General features: G+C 40.9%; 1 long non-coding RNA gene across 1 annotated transcript in view; it reads right to left on the reverse strand.

Annotated features, from left to right (window-relative positions):
- LOC120407032 overlaps positions 1-15,032 on the reverse strand; it is a 111,396-nt gene extending 96,364 nt beyond the window's left edge. The window contains exons 1-2 of the long non-coding RNA XR_005599754.1: positions 14,978-15,032; positions 13,366-13,450 (exon numbers count right to left, since the gene is read on the reverse strand). This is a non-coding gene — a long non-coding RNA (uncharacterized LOC120407032). The remainder of the gene's footprint in view (positions 1-13,365; positions 13,451-14,977) is intronic.
- Between the last annotated feature and the right edge of the window lie 428 nt (positions 15,033-15,460).

Here is a 15,460-nt window from a genome sequence, read left to right on the forward strand (position 1 = left end):
AGTAAACTTTTATTTTACTATATAAATAAACTTCACCCTTAACAGCCAAGGACAGCTTGAGCCCTGTAAGCATTTCTGGAAGCTCTGCAAAAAATTAAAAACTGTAAACCACCTGACTGGAAACACTACTCCATGGATACCACACAGCAGAGTTTAAACTTGGATGGCTAATCTTTCAACAGCAACAAAATAAAATCCTTCATTAAACTCAGCAGCTGAATTCCAGATTAAAAGACAGAAGTTTGGAAATACAGAGCTGGGGCATTTACCCAGCTTTGTGTCATGCACACACTTAATATATATGTAGATGCTAGATTTACCTCCCCTCTCACCCCCAAAAAACATAAAACAAACAAACAAAAAAACATTACAGGGAACAATATCATTTTTTAGTGCTACAGCAGTAGCACTTCCCCAGACAACACAGGCATTCATTCCTGGCTAAGAATATCTGGATGTCTAGATTCTAGTCACAACTCACAAGTGAAGCATGTGTGTGAACATTCCAGGTCTTAGCCAAAGGAATCTTAATCAGAGCTGAAATAATATGCCGTATGTAGTTACCTAATATGTATATTTTAAAAATTAAATATTGTATGACATTTTCTCTACATAGTATGTTTTAAGTTTAGTTTAGGCGCAATAAAGTAACTCAGGTCAAATGGGTTTTGAGGATGTACATGACTCCTAAAAGTTATATATATTATTGCACTTAAGATAAATGCTGCAAAAAAATATTTAACGAGCCTACTTAGTACCTTTATCCACTTGTGATATATTTGTCCACTCACACTTAACTTCTGCTTCAGGGTCAGCTATCATAAACAAGATCACAGGATTTAATTCAAGTGAAGAATTTTATTTGTTGTTTTCTGGCTTTGATGTAAAACACAACTAGGATTGCTTCCCAGTATCAGTGAAATCCAAGCAACCAATAGTTGCCTCATCAAACATGGATTTTTTAAAAAAATGTTCATTGGACAGATTAATAGATTTTAAGGCCAGAAGGAACCATTTTGATTAGATAATCTGACTTCCTGCATAACATAGGCCATAGAACCTCACCAAGTGATTTCAGTCAGACGTCGAATCTTGACTCCGTAGATGCTGAAGTTTTTTCACCTTTTCCCATACAAGAAAGATATCATTTGGCGATTTTTGCAAATATTTGAAAGGGAATAAGATGGTCATCTCAAGGGAACTAACAAATACCACAGAGCTTTGCATTCTTTCCTTCTCCAATTGCTTGATCAGAATTAGCTTCATCCTTTTCTCCCTACTTCAGACATAATAAGTAAAGCCATAATAAGGACTTTCGCTCTTTGAAGTTTCTACAAGTCTCATTTCAGCATCTTCCAAGTATATACAGTGGTACCATTAGGGCTGCCAATCCACCCGGTTTCGCCAGGATTCTACTGGAATCATGCTCTATCTTCCAGAGGCTACTGCCGCCAAACTGGGAAATTTTAGGAACTGGCAGCACAGCGGGGCTAAGGCAGGCTCCCTATCTGCCTTGGGTCCGCGAAGTGGCCAGCACATCCCTCTGGCTCCTGGGCAGTGTGCGGAACAGGAGGTCTCCATGTGCTGCCCCCACCCCAAGTGCCGACTCCACATCTCCCATTGGCCAGAAACTGTGACCAATGGGACCTGAGGGGGCAATGCCTGTGATCAGGGGCAGCAGCACACAGAGATGACCTGTCGTCCCCCTCCTCCCCGGGAGCCACTGCCAGAGGGATATGCCGGTCACTTTTGGGCGCTGCCAGAGGTAAGTACCACCCCCCTCACTCCCTCCTGCACCCCAACTGCCTGCCCCGGCCCAGAGCCTGCACCCAAACTCCCTCCCAGAGCCTGCACCCCCTCCCGCACCCCAACCCCCTGCCTGAGCCTGGTGAAAGTGAGTTAGGGTGGGGGATGGAATGAGCAAGGGGTGGGGCCTTGGAGAAGGGGCAGGAGAGGGGCATGGCCTTTGGGAAGGGCAGGGCAGGGGGCAGAGCAAGGGTGTTTGGGTTTGTGTGATTAGGCATTTGGCAATGCTAGGTGCCATATTCATATCCCAGCCTTTTTAAAGAGCTTGTGAGGGGTTTAAATCAAGTGACTCTCATTGACATTCATTGTATGGCTAAATCCTGTCTCATTGCCTTGAAAATGTGATATACAGTCTTTGCAGATTCTGCCACTGCACTGCTCTTCCTTTGGTTGTGCAGAATTAGCATTCTTGGAACTAGGGTTTACTCTTTCCCCCCGTGCCAAGACCAAGTAGCCAGACTTGCCATGTCAGGGTTCTGCAAAGGGAGGTGTTCCACTACACACTATCAATGCTAGTACAGTCCTGAAGCTCCCGATGCTCCTGAAGACCCAGTCTACAGAAGCCATTGGTTAGTGGATGTGCATAATGGCAGATCCATAGTCTCTGGCCTGCTCTTTTCTCCCTGGCCTACCTCTGCTTGCCTTTCTCCCTACTCCAAAACACACTGCATAGGGAGCCAGATGTATCCCAAGAGCAGCTAGTTCAAAACCCCTGGTCTGACTCTAAAAGTGACCCAACCTCTTGGAGAGCACCCACTGTGGTACAGGTAGTGACTTCTCCATCCACAGAGGTGGCAGAAAGATTTGGTTCCATCATAATGGATTTAAAAAGCTGCAGCAAACAGTGGGACTGGCAGAGACTCTGGTTTCACACATTTATTAAAAAACTGTTTATTCACTCTTTGTGCCTAGGACGTGTCCAGAGCTCCTGCTACCGATGATCTATTAAATTACTGTACAGATATGGATCAATGCCCTCAAAGTCCTACAACTGTCCTGTGGTTGAGGTACATCTGGTCCAAAAGAAAGATGCATAAGCTTACTACATCTGTATGTAGTAAATCAAGTTGCCCTAATGCAATTTGGCAGTCATTACTAGAGAATTATGGTGTATGGAATAAGTAATGGTGGGTTTTTTTAAAACTGGGTTTGAGAATGTCTCAGCACATATAATGCGGTGCAGGGGGCTTCTGTCCTATGGTGTCACCAGCTGTAAAGTATTAATTTAAGTCAATGGCAAAACTCTTTTACTTCAAGGGATCAGGCACTAATTCTATTTTTGATTATTTCATCATCTGCTAGCTACAACCACAAATAGTCCTACTACCACTGAGAACTAAGACGTTTTCCTCTAGTTCAGTTGTTCACAAACTACAGTTTATAAACCAAGGGTTATGGATTTAATCTCTTCTGATCAGTGTGATGTCTATATATATATAGCACAAGGATTAAGTAGACAGATTGTGTGTTTATTTTTCTATATTTTTGGAGAGCAGTTATTAGGATTATCAGAAATTGCTAAGTGTTCATCTATAATTTTTGCCTTGTTTTACCTTTAATTTAGTATCTTATGCTTATCTGGACAGAAGCAATTGTAGAACACAATTGCCTTCTTATTCTTTACATAGGGATGAGACACACTGCAGCCTGTGTTCCAAAATTACACTTTGCTGCCTGTAGCCCACAGATGCAACTGATGGTATATAATGCCCTTTATAATCTGGGCCTGATCCTGAGTTGCCTTCTACCATCATAATTGGTCTTGCTTGAACATTCATCTCTCTCCTGACACTCCGTACTAGACCTGGTCCCTCTTCGTTCACACCCCCTTTTTGTGGAACATTTTGGTTGAGGCAGTCCATCTTTCTATTGCATCTTTGACCTCTTGTTTCCCTATGTTTCATTTGCTTGCCTTTTTTTTAAGCGTTACTTCTCTTCCCCCTAGGGTTTGAGTAACTGCATCTTTTGGTCCAGAGAGGCTAGTACTACTTTAATATTTTACAGTATCCTCCCACATGTTCATGATAGGTACGCCAGAAAATATCATAAGCAGTAGCATCTTCATATATCCACACTAAATCTTTTGTCTAGTTTACTTTATTAGGGATTAGAATTGAAAATAGGTGTTCCAAGAATCTCACCCCTTGAGCTAATAAAGGAGATATATTTAGTTATAATGCTCCTTTGTTAATGGTTCAGTTGTCTTTTCATAAGATCAGAGGAAGGATTTAATTAATGTACTGCATATCAGTGCCAGCTGCAGGGTTCATTTTTTCTATGACTTTCCATTTCATGTGCTGCAATATATTTATCACTGGAAAAATAAAGTGATTTAAAATAATTATAAGTTCTCAAGTGCAAAGCAGCACAGGAAAGGAGCCTACTACATTCACCATACCTGAGGAGGAGGCAAGGGAATATAAAATCATTGCTTAGAGGAAAGGGGCTATTGGTATTGCAACATGAAAAGTGATATTTTATAGGTTGGAATTCATAATGGGGAAGAGTGGAAATGAGCTTCATCTCTACCCAATAAAAGTACACAACATATTGTAACTACTTGGTAATAGTAATTCCCCTACTGGTATTATCATTTTAATAAACTTTAAAAAAAAAATAGCTACCCCCTTTGACTGGAGCAGTTAGCCAATATTCTGGGACTTGAGGGGTTTTTCTGTTGGGGAAGAAATTGATGGAGTGAGCTATTTCATTGACACAGTCTTGTTTATTTACAAAGAGTGTGCACAAAGTCCTGTTTCCCTTAACACAGTAGGAATTGTACACAAAAACTGTTTAATTCAAACTCTCTTTCCAGGCAGCATTCTAGTCAAAGCCCTTTCACAGATTTGTACTGATAATGTTCTTCAAAGTTATCTTGAAATACTTAGGGATCAATGTCCTAACAGATAAGATGCCAGATTAGTTGGTGTCTGCTACAGACAATCAGATCACAATAAGGAACAAGATGACCCTCTCCTTCTGTACCCATCTGTAGGAAAAAAAAAACTGACCATGGGAGACTTTAATCTGAGTGATATGCTGCTAGTACTTAAAACATCCTTGGACTTGCTAAACATTGTCATCTATAATTTCCCAAGTAAACACCATTGCAACCAACACTGGGTGATTCTTTATTAGACCTTGTCCTAACAGCTAGAGGAACGGATAATAGACCTAAAAATTAGTGATAGCTTGGGTACAAGTGATCATGATTTGATCACATTTATAATATGCAAGCAGAATAAAGTTCAGCTCAGTAATACACACACACACACACGTGGTGCTTTAATGTGGATAGTTTCATAATTTTCAGCTTTATGAGCAAAATCAGCTGAAGAAGAATTTAATAAAAAAGTGATTAATTGTGAATTAAAGAACCTTATTAGGTGCCCAAAAAAGAAGATAGCCGTGCCGGTTAAAAAAAAGTTACCTGGTTTAGAGGGTCAGTGAAGGCAGCTAATAAAAAATATATATAAATAATGGAAGAAAGGGGAAATTTGATAGTAATGAATATAAATCAGAAGCTAGGAATTGCAGAACATTGATAAGGGAAGCAAAGGGACACAAAGTAAAATCTATGGCCAGCAGGGTTAAGCACAAGAAGGATTTTTTAAAAAAATATATTAGCAACAACAATAATCTTGTCAATAAACTGGTGGCCATCCAACACCTTGACAAATGAAAGGAGACGTGACAAAAAGTCAGTAGTCATTGGTGCTACCTATAGATCCACTTGCCAGATGGAAGTTGAAGCATACTCCACTTCCTGGCTCACCTACAAGCCTCAGCCTGGGCTCTCTGATGGCTCTTCAAAGTGACTGCACCAGTCTTAACCTGACTTCCCCAAACTGAACAATTATGGGCAGGAATTTTCCCAGTTGTCAGTGGGAATGCTGAATTTCTTGAGGCCTTGCTGCTGTATCAGAGCTTTGGTCTTCCTCTGCATCGTAGATGGTTCTAAGTTGGCCACAAAATCATCTGCCAAAGGCTATGCTCTGAGGCATATGCTCCACATGTCCCAGGCAGTGAAGCCTGCGAACAGCCATCATACATTGCTTAAACTGTAGGCCATTTCTTGTTATTGGTGATCCATTGGTCCAAGTAACTCCAACCATTTTTCTAGACAGCAGAGGTGGAAACTGTTCAGTCTCTGCCCTGGCTTAGAATATGTAACCCAGCTTTCACAATTATAGAGGGTACTAAGGACACAAACCTAATAAACATATCTTTGTGCTCAGGATTAGCAACTTATTATTCCAAACACGTGAGGTAATAATGGACCAATAAATCAATAATGTGGAAGAGGCAGAAGTGTTTATGTTCTGTTTTTTAGGAAGAAAAAATGATATAGCCTCTATGTATGATAACACTTTCCATTCCACTAGTATCTCTGTAGCAGTTTCTGTTTTACATCCTAAAGATAGACATTTTTTAAATCAGCAGGTCCAGATAACTAACATCCAAGACTTTTAAAAACAGCTGGCTGAGGAACATCCTGGAGAATTAATGTTGATTTTTAATAATTATTGGAACACTGGGGAAGTTCCAGAAAACTAGAAGAAAGATAACGCTGAGCCAAATTTCTAAAAATGGAAAATGAGATGACACGGGTAATTATAGGGCTGTCAACCTAACCTCAATCCTGGGCAAGATAATGGAGTGGCTTATATGGACTCAGAGAATTAAAGGCGGGTAATGTAATGAATGCAAATCAACATGGGTCTATGGAAAACAGATCAGTTTATTTTGACAGGATCTCTTTGTTTGACAATATTACGAGTTTGGTAGATAGAAGTGATGTCGACATAATATACTTAGGGCTCATTGTAGATTGTCCATCACTGATTATTTTAAAAATTGAGATTGGATTGTTTGCTAAAATATATGCTCTAGGAATTATTTTGTAGAAGTTCCATGGCCTGCATTATACAGGAGATCAAACTAGATGGTCACAGTGGTCCCTTTTGGCATTGGAATCTATGATCTCTCACACTCCTTCCTGTACCCATGTTTACAAACTGTAAAATGAGGTTAATAAAGTTACCCAATTTCACTTCCAAGGATAAAATTGTTTGTGAGGAACAGAGATACTACAGTGATGCACAACATAGCAAATGCAATAAACCACCACCACCAAATTTCTTTATCATAGAAAGTTAAAAAGATGTTATTGAGATTGGCTAATCAAATACTAGCCTATGCCTGATTTTTTCCATGTATTGGAAAAATGGCAACTTCCTTGATGAGTGCAGTTGCCTTTATAGATGACATTTGGAAGGTAGTCTAAGGTAGCATTACCCCAGATTGCAGAAGACTATGTTGTGTTGGACCCAGAAGTGAACAGGAAGCCAAAAAACAGTGGAGGACTTTGTCGTCACTGGCTGGCCCCACCCATTAGGTGAGATAATCTGTTGCATTTGGCTCAAACTGAAGTTTGATTGTCTTTAACAGGCAGCCTAAAAGTAGATCAAGTATCTGTGTAAACATATTGCTGCTCACAACCCTTGGAGCCAGCCAAGTTCCATTTAGCTAAGGAGCCAGGCAGCAGAGGGAGGTAGCTGTGCATTCTTAGGAAAGGTAGCATTTGATATATCATTCTGTAGGTTTCTACAATAGGTAGTGGGAACTTGATCACTACACGCTAGTCATGTAAAAAAAAATACATAAATAAATGTTACATCTGGTGAATGGGGAGTATCAAAAATAAGGTGAAGATGACATCTGTGGAAATGTAGCAACATTATAAATTGCTCACACTAAATATTTACTCTCCAAATAAGATTTAGAATTTGCCCTTCCTGGCTCACTATTGTATTATATTATAGATGCATCTATGTCTGGATGCAGCTTTTATGAAAAAGTCTACAACAATGCTGAACAAAGTGAGGAACATTTTTCTTCTGTGTCTGATTAATGTATTTCTTCAAAATTACCGACCTACAGATCAGTCTTTACCATAGTAATTGCTTTCAGTACTCTAAATTTATTGTGGCTACTCCATGGCGTTTCAGTAACTCCAAAGCACACTAATTACAGCTGCTTAAACCTATACCTATATATTTTCCCTCTCATAACAGTTTTGACTGTCAGTGTAGAGATCAGATCAGTGCACATTATCTTTTCCTTCTGAAGGTGGACTGATTCCCCTGCATCCTTTTGAGAACACCCTAGCAAGCACTCTCAGCCCCACTCTCTCATTTGTATGCACCTTTGCAGCAGATCAGCTGATTAAATGGACTGTCTTCTATCCATTCATCTTCCTGTCTGGCCCACATTTTGCACAATTGCTGCCTTCAGAGTCTCTTGCTAATTCGGAGTTGGATCCAACTCCCACTAGAATCAGTGGAAGTCTTTACCTAGCACCCATTAAAATCAGTGTAAGGTCCTCAATGAGATAGGTTGTCATATCAACTATTCCTTTCTAGATTAGCAATCTGTATCTGTCATCTAGACTTGGTCTACACTAGGAACTTATGTTGATACAGCCTCATCTTCCCAGAGCAACGTAGTTACACCGGCCTAGCCTTGGTGTAGACAGCACTATAACAATGGGAGGGCTTTTCCCATCAACACTGGTATCGCCTCTTGCGCTGATACCTACACTGATCAGAGAAGCTCTCCTGTCAGTGTAGGTAGCATCTTCACTAAGTGCTATATATGTGCTGCTGCAGTGCTGTGAGTATAGACGTGACAAATTTATGTTACCAATCTGCCTGAGGCATCAGGTGACCAGGCTGAGGTCACAGGATCATTCGGGGAGGAGATGAAGGAGCACACCAAGTGACTAAATTTTAAAGCTTTATTAATAAAATAATAGTGGTGAGTGCTGGGAATGCTCCCACGTCACTGGGAGGAAGAAGAAAAGTGTTAGTGCCCCAGTCCTAACCCACTTTTCATACTCACACACACACACACGATCCGAGGCTGGCCAAGCCTGGGTGTAATGTAAGAAGAAGAGAGGGAAGGGTGGATGAGAGTTATGTCCTGTTAACAGGCCGTCCAGGGTCCACTGTTGATCTTCGACTTGCTTTGGCTCTCAGGAAGGTTTTTAAGTTCTGGATTCTTTTGGGGGCATTTTGTTCAAGGACTTTTGTCCCCTGTGCTCTTTGTCCCAATTTAAACCGGCTTCCTGCAGCTTCCCCTGTTTCCCAGAATACACCGGCTTCAGGAATGTGAGACTTTGTTTTCCCCCTCACTGGCCTTTGATGTCTCTCTAGTTTTTGCAGCCTCTGCAGTCCTGCTTAGCTTAGTTTTCCTTTCTTATGGCTGATTGGGGTTGGAATCTAGGCTCCCATCTTTTTTGGCAGGTAGCCCAGAGTTGGTTGTGTGCAATGGCCTTGGGCTGAAGTCAGCCTCTTATCTTCGGACCTAGCTGGAGCATTGAGTTAACCCATTCCCTTCTCTTTCCCTCCCTCTTCGGCCTCTTGCAACATGCAAAGGAACCTTTCACTCCACACTCACACCTTTAATCCTTCCCAAAATACCTTGCAATACTTTCAACAGCATTAGCAACGTACAATGCTGATCTGCCTCCCCAGGGGACCCCCTGAGGGAGGGGTCCATTGGGTTGTGACATAGACAAGCTGACGTGCTTGTCTCCTTCACTGGAGGGATCAGTAAAAAAAAAAACCCTCTTATTTGCATCTTAAATGAAGCTTAACTTTGTGTCTGTTGCTCCTTCCTTGCCAACATCTCTCACATTTCCACAATAAAAGCTCAGATGGTGAACAGAAAAAATACCAGAGGAGAAACATCACTAAACATTAGGGAGGTCAGCGGGTTAGGAAACAGATTAGTAGAAAAACAAAAGCATGGAAACATTTGAGAATTTTGTGCAATTAACCCTGAGGACTGACTCACACTATGTAAGAATAAAAATGATTGTGTGGTTGTTGTTTTTTTATTAATAGTGTGTGTTGAGAAAAGCAAGATTTATAGGGAAAATCAAAACTACAAATTCTACCAAAAGATAAAGGTGCAAATACTGTACAATTACATTTCATGAGTCATCTTAGAAAAGTGAGTTTCTGTATTTTAACATGTGGATTCCACAATAGGTTTTGTATCAGTTAATTTTTCCACATAGTGAACAATATCCTTAAAATAGTCACTACATCCATAACCCCTGGTTCCTACTCTTACCAAATAGCAATGAGCATATTAATTCTGGAATTAACAATGAAGTACTTATAGGGTACACCAGAGGCAGAAGGGGCGGGGAGAGTCTCTTGCAGTGAGCCAGTGACCACTCCTTGATATATTTCCCCATCTCCAGCACAGGTAAGGACTGCCTAGAGGATGTTTTAACTTGCCCCACATGCAGGGGTACCAGAATGGAAGCACCACTTTTTACCATCATAAGGTGGAATAACATGGGGAGTCTTGTTGGAGAAGGAGGAGGCATGGGAGCAGGACCTCAAGGGAAGGGGCAGTATAGGGGCCTCACACTTTTAGGGAGCTTCTGCCACTCATGACCTAGTGTTATGGTTCTTGAAGGATCAAATGCTACCTGGGGATAGCTCTCTCCATTCTTCCTTACTCCAAACTCACCCCACAGTACTGACAGCTCTGGGAGGTGAAGTGTAGGAAACTGCTCTGCTTGTCAGGCCTGCTGCAGACTCCCCTGGTTTGGAGAGTCTCTTGACCATATGGGTTTTCCTCAGCATGATTTGCTGGTTTTAAAGAAGCTTTGGACCAATGGAGCCAGCCAGAGTGCTCTCAAGAATAGGAGCCTACTAAATTTGGAGAATCAGCTTCAAGCCTGGTTTAAGGGGATGCAACTTCATGATTTCAATGAAATTGTACCTACTTGTACTAGTTTTGAATTTGGCCCTGTTGGTGCTGTATGAAAATCAGTCATGTTTTTAACCATGCTAAGTAGTGTGCCTTGATGTTTCCATTTCTATGGAAAGCAGAGTATTTTCAGAAATTAGGTAATTTGAAATAATCCTTTGCTTAATTACTCCATATTTGCTGACTCAGTGACCATTTCCAAGGGCTGCTTTTAGGAGGTAGGCAATACTTGGAGTTCAATTCTGTTTTCAGATATGTGCATGTAACTCCCTTTGATTTCAGTGAGAACTACAAACCATTATCTGAAAGCAAAATTAATCCCTTAGTGTCCAATTAAAGGTTCTTTAACATGTGCAGAATTTCCTTTGTTCTTCCCCGTAAGTACTTGCTGTGCAGAAAAGGTTAAAACCAAGTCTTTTGTCAGTTGAACCTCTGAAAATCCAGAATAAATCCCCTGCCTTCAACACTGTTACTCTGACTATGCTCCAGTGTAAATGAGAACCCAATTTGACCCTTTGTGTTTTAGTACAGTTACCCTTGTGATGAGAATAGCAGTAGTGTGATCATCACTCTGAGCATTATTTTGAATGATTTTATTGGTGGTCCAGTTTGTTGTCTATAACAAAGGGGCCATATCTGGTTAGCGTGTACTTAGTCAATTCAGAGCTTCCGTTGCCAAGTGTACATTGCAAAATTCAGACACTTTACTGACCAATTTAAGCAGCCATTCTTTTTTACCGTAGACACTGGATGTGCAGAATTAAATAGCATATACCTCCCTGAAGCTGTTTCTTTCTTATACCATCTGGTAACAAGAGTATCATTTACACCACATAAAACCATGACATCTGGAAAGGAAAGACCAGTCTGATAAGATCACACACACACACCACTAGGACAAGTCGGCTTTTAATCGGCCTTTCTACTTTTCCAAATGTTGGAAATATTAGGGAATGTTTGTTGTTAAGAGTTTAATTGTGGATGAGTAAAAAGTTTATCTTCAGTTCATGATTAAAATGTTTAAAATTAAACTAGAAAGGATGAGGAAACCCATGGAGACCTCTTTAGAAAGAAAGAACTGACACAAAAGTAAAAAAGTCAAGGAAGTGAGTGATAGAAAGCAGGGTTATACTATATACTGTACATGAGGAGAAAGAAGGTGTTTTATGTTGATTTAAGGCTTTATCAAATGTTAGAGCTGAAGTGTTTGGGCCCTGATCCTCAAAAACTGCACATGGGCCCCAATCTTTAGGTATGGCCAAGCTCAGCATGGGACCAAGGTTGGTATGGGGGTGCAAATGTGGTGGGTAGAGGTTATCATAGCCACAGGCACTGACTTCTGTTTTTGCTAGTGGATGCTTTCTGGTTTCACTGTGTGCCATGTACGTGTTCCTGCCACCTACTGGAGGCTCATTGGTGCTGAGCACCCCGTTTTTTCCATGAGTACTTGAGTCCCAGAGCACAGAGAGTTGGTGCCTATGACCATAGCACTCCTCCAATCAGGGGCTAGCACTAAAGCTGGTAAAAAAAATAGTTTCTTTCCAAATTTGAATAAAAAGGTTTAGAAATTCTGTGAAATGGAATTTCAGAAATCCCAATTTCAGAATTGAGTTTATTTTTATATTCTATTTGTCACACCATAGTTGAATTTTTATATTAGATTTTAGAGTAATTAACAGCAGCTGCTTCTTAGCACCAATTGGAACAGTTTATCTTGTTTTCTAGATCAAAGTGTCTCTGGAGTATATTGATCTAAAAAAGAAGGTAACTGTTTCAATCAGTGCTAAGAAGCAGCTGCCCTTTATTTTAAAAATAAAATCCAATAAAAAAGTGCTATATACTATGTGCTATTACTACTGGTATGTGGTGAAATAGTGTAGAGGCATAAAAATTACAAAATTTTAAATGAAATTTCAAGTTTTCTAAAATGATTTTCAGAGGGGGAGGGGGTCAAGAAACATGCACACGCACACACACAGCTCTAGCTAACCATGGGGTTTGTTCAATCCCCAGTACAACTTTTAGTAAGGCCTACCTGAAATGGCCTTCATGGGCTCTTAAGTGACAGAGAGACATTGCTAAAGCTCACCACCACACTTCTAGCCATGACCAGATTGTAAAAGATGTGAATGTGGCATAGATTCAGCACAACCAAGTGAAACTTCAGCTGCTATTTAAGCCAGCATTATATAGCCCCTCTACATTACCAGAGCAGAGGATGTGTCCCATTATGGTCAGACTAGTCTTAACCATTTGGTTATAGAACAGAAAATATTTAAGATAAGGAAGTTATTGGCTTATTCTGAAAATTTCTTCAGAGTCAAAATCAGTTTCCCCAAAAGCACAGACATTTTGTGCTGCCCCTCTGGAGCCTTCTCTATACTTCAGTTGGAGTATTGGTTCTATGCCAGCTGGGGACCTCCCTCTTTGTCCTCCCCTGAAAAGTTGCAGATCCAGTTTATTTAACATCCACAATAACTATTTGCAGCTCCCAGGTACTCGTCTCCTTTGTACTGTCTCAATTTCTTGGATCTTTCTTTTACAATAAGGTGCATAGAACTGTACACATGATAATCCAAATATGGCTTCACTTTCTCCTATAATGTTGCTGTAATTTCCTTTGACACATTTACACATTACACATTTGTTTTCTTTCTTACCACTACCAAGCCCTGTGTGAGAAGTTTCAAAACTACATCCATCATCTTCCACCCCACCAATTATACTTATGAGCACTATTTAATAGACAATTTTGGCTATCAGTACCTTGCAGTGAATTGCCTAAGCCAGCTGTCTGTGCTTCAGCTCCTTCTTTGTCTGTCTGAATTCTTACAGTTTCTTAAGGCCGGTCCTGAAAAGATTTAAGCACATGAGTAATTTTACCTGCATGCATAGTCCCATGATTACATCAATGAGAATATTCTAGTGAGAGAAGTGTCTCATGCGCTTAAGTAGTCACACAATCAGGCCATTATATTGTAAGCTATTTAGGGTAGCATCACATGTACCTCTAAGTTTGTATAGTGCATAGTACAATTAAACCCCAGGCCTAATCCAGTCTTTCTACTTATAATCTGCCTTGTAGAGTCACCTGATACCCAGTATTTTATCATCTGCAAATTTAAGTACTGTCCTGCGTATTATAAACCATTAAGGTATAAGCACTCAGGATGAAACTCTCCATAGAAAAAAGCCGCATAGCTGGATCCAGATAGTCATTACCTCTTTTCAAATGACTTCTGTGCATTTTGTTAATATACATTGACTTTGCATCACCTATTACTCCTCCAATGGGAAATGGACATAAGGCCCTGAAATCTGCTACCACTTGGCAAAGAGACAACAGGACCTTACTTCAATTTCCTACATGTTCTTATCCACTATTTATATGGAAAGAACCACTTTCCATAGCAAACATGCTGAAAGTAGGAACATAAATAGTAACAGAAGTTTTACCAAACCCACACATTTAAAGATCATTTAAAGAATAAGACTTTAAGCATTGAGATTTTAAAAATAAAACTTGGGATTCTTTTCATTTGCCTCCTGTTTTTTGAGTCTCAGTGTTATACATGGATCCCATTTTTCAGGTCTCCTCTGCAACGATAGGGTAAAAACTTACTTTCCTATTTAAATGAAAGCCGAGATTCTCCTGACTCCAGGAGTTGGCATTTTAAGAATAATGCAACACTATGAAATATTACCAAATATTAGCAGCACTATGCTGGGGCATATTTAAGATGTTCCTCTCACAGGATCCACTGACAACCTCTTCCTACCTATTAAGGCAATTAGCTCCTTCTAGGTCGGGGGCCCCCTTCTGCTGCTTGCTGCACATCCTACTGACACTCTCTCTCCAAGTCAGCAACCACAGATGTTCCTTGTTCCTGATTTGACCCTCAGGTCAAGTCACTGTGACAGCCCAGAACAGGGACATATGCAAAGTCTTTTCTCCCTTGCAGACTCAAGCAGTCTTCCCATTCCCTTCCTCATGGTACAACTCCCTCAGTGGCTGGCCAAGATAACTGAGGCCTGCCCTCTACTCCAGGTTTCAGCTCAGGAACCCTCTAATCAGCAAGCAAGGACTGTTCTCTCCTGAACTTTATTGCCTTTATCTGAGCCCTTTCCTCACCACCTGGCACTTACCCCCCAGGATTGCCAGCCAGGAGCAGCAGTAGCACCCTAAAAGTGGGGGCCCCAGAGGTGCCCACACCATGGCCCCACCTCCATTGCTCATTCTTAAAGCCAGTAAAAAGTGAGAGGGCATAGCCCTCCCACTTTTAAAGGGGCAGCATGGCCCCATATTCCCCACTGTTCTATCCCCCTGTTGCCAGCCTTACAACTTCTTCCTCCTAGGGGAGGATTGTAAGCTACTTACCGCTATAGCCCTAAACACAACCTCCCTTCTCCAGAGAGTGACTGTAGACACTTCCCTATAGCCCTCTCTGCTATCAGCTTCCTGCCTTTATGAACCCAACCCAGCCAGTTCCTCCCCAACTGGGACCCTTCATTATTCAGGAGATTACTTAAGCCACCTGATTCCCCATAGCTGTGGCCTGTCTGGTTAACTGGCCTCCTTCTTAGCCTATTAACTCCTTAAGGGTAAGTGTGGGGTAAACCACAGCTGCCATCTCATAACCTTTTAGGCTGAACTATTCAGGGCTAGATTGTAATTTTACAATCTGTCCAGAGTAAGGGGCTCTACATAGTTATACTGCCCCAGGAACAAACTAGAGAGTGAGTCATGATTTAGAGCATGTCCTTTAGCTTATAGAGGGGACTATTGGATTAGCAGCCTCTGCTCTGTACCACCAATATGAACTGGAGTGAAATATGAAGTTAGCAAGTAATTAACATATAG

Source organism: Mauremys reevesii, linkage group 5 (genome assembly GCF_016161935.1).
Source record: "Mauremys reevesii isolate NIE-2019 linkage group 5, ASM1616193v1, whole genome shotgun sequence".
Taxonomy (NCBI): domain Eukaryota; kingdom Metazoa; phylum Chordata; order Testudines; family Geoemydidae; genus Mauremys; species Mauremys reevesii.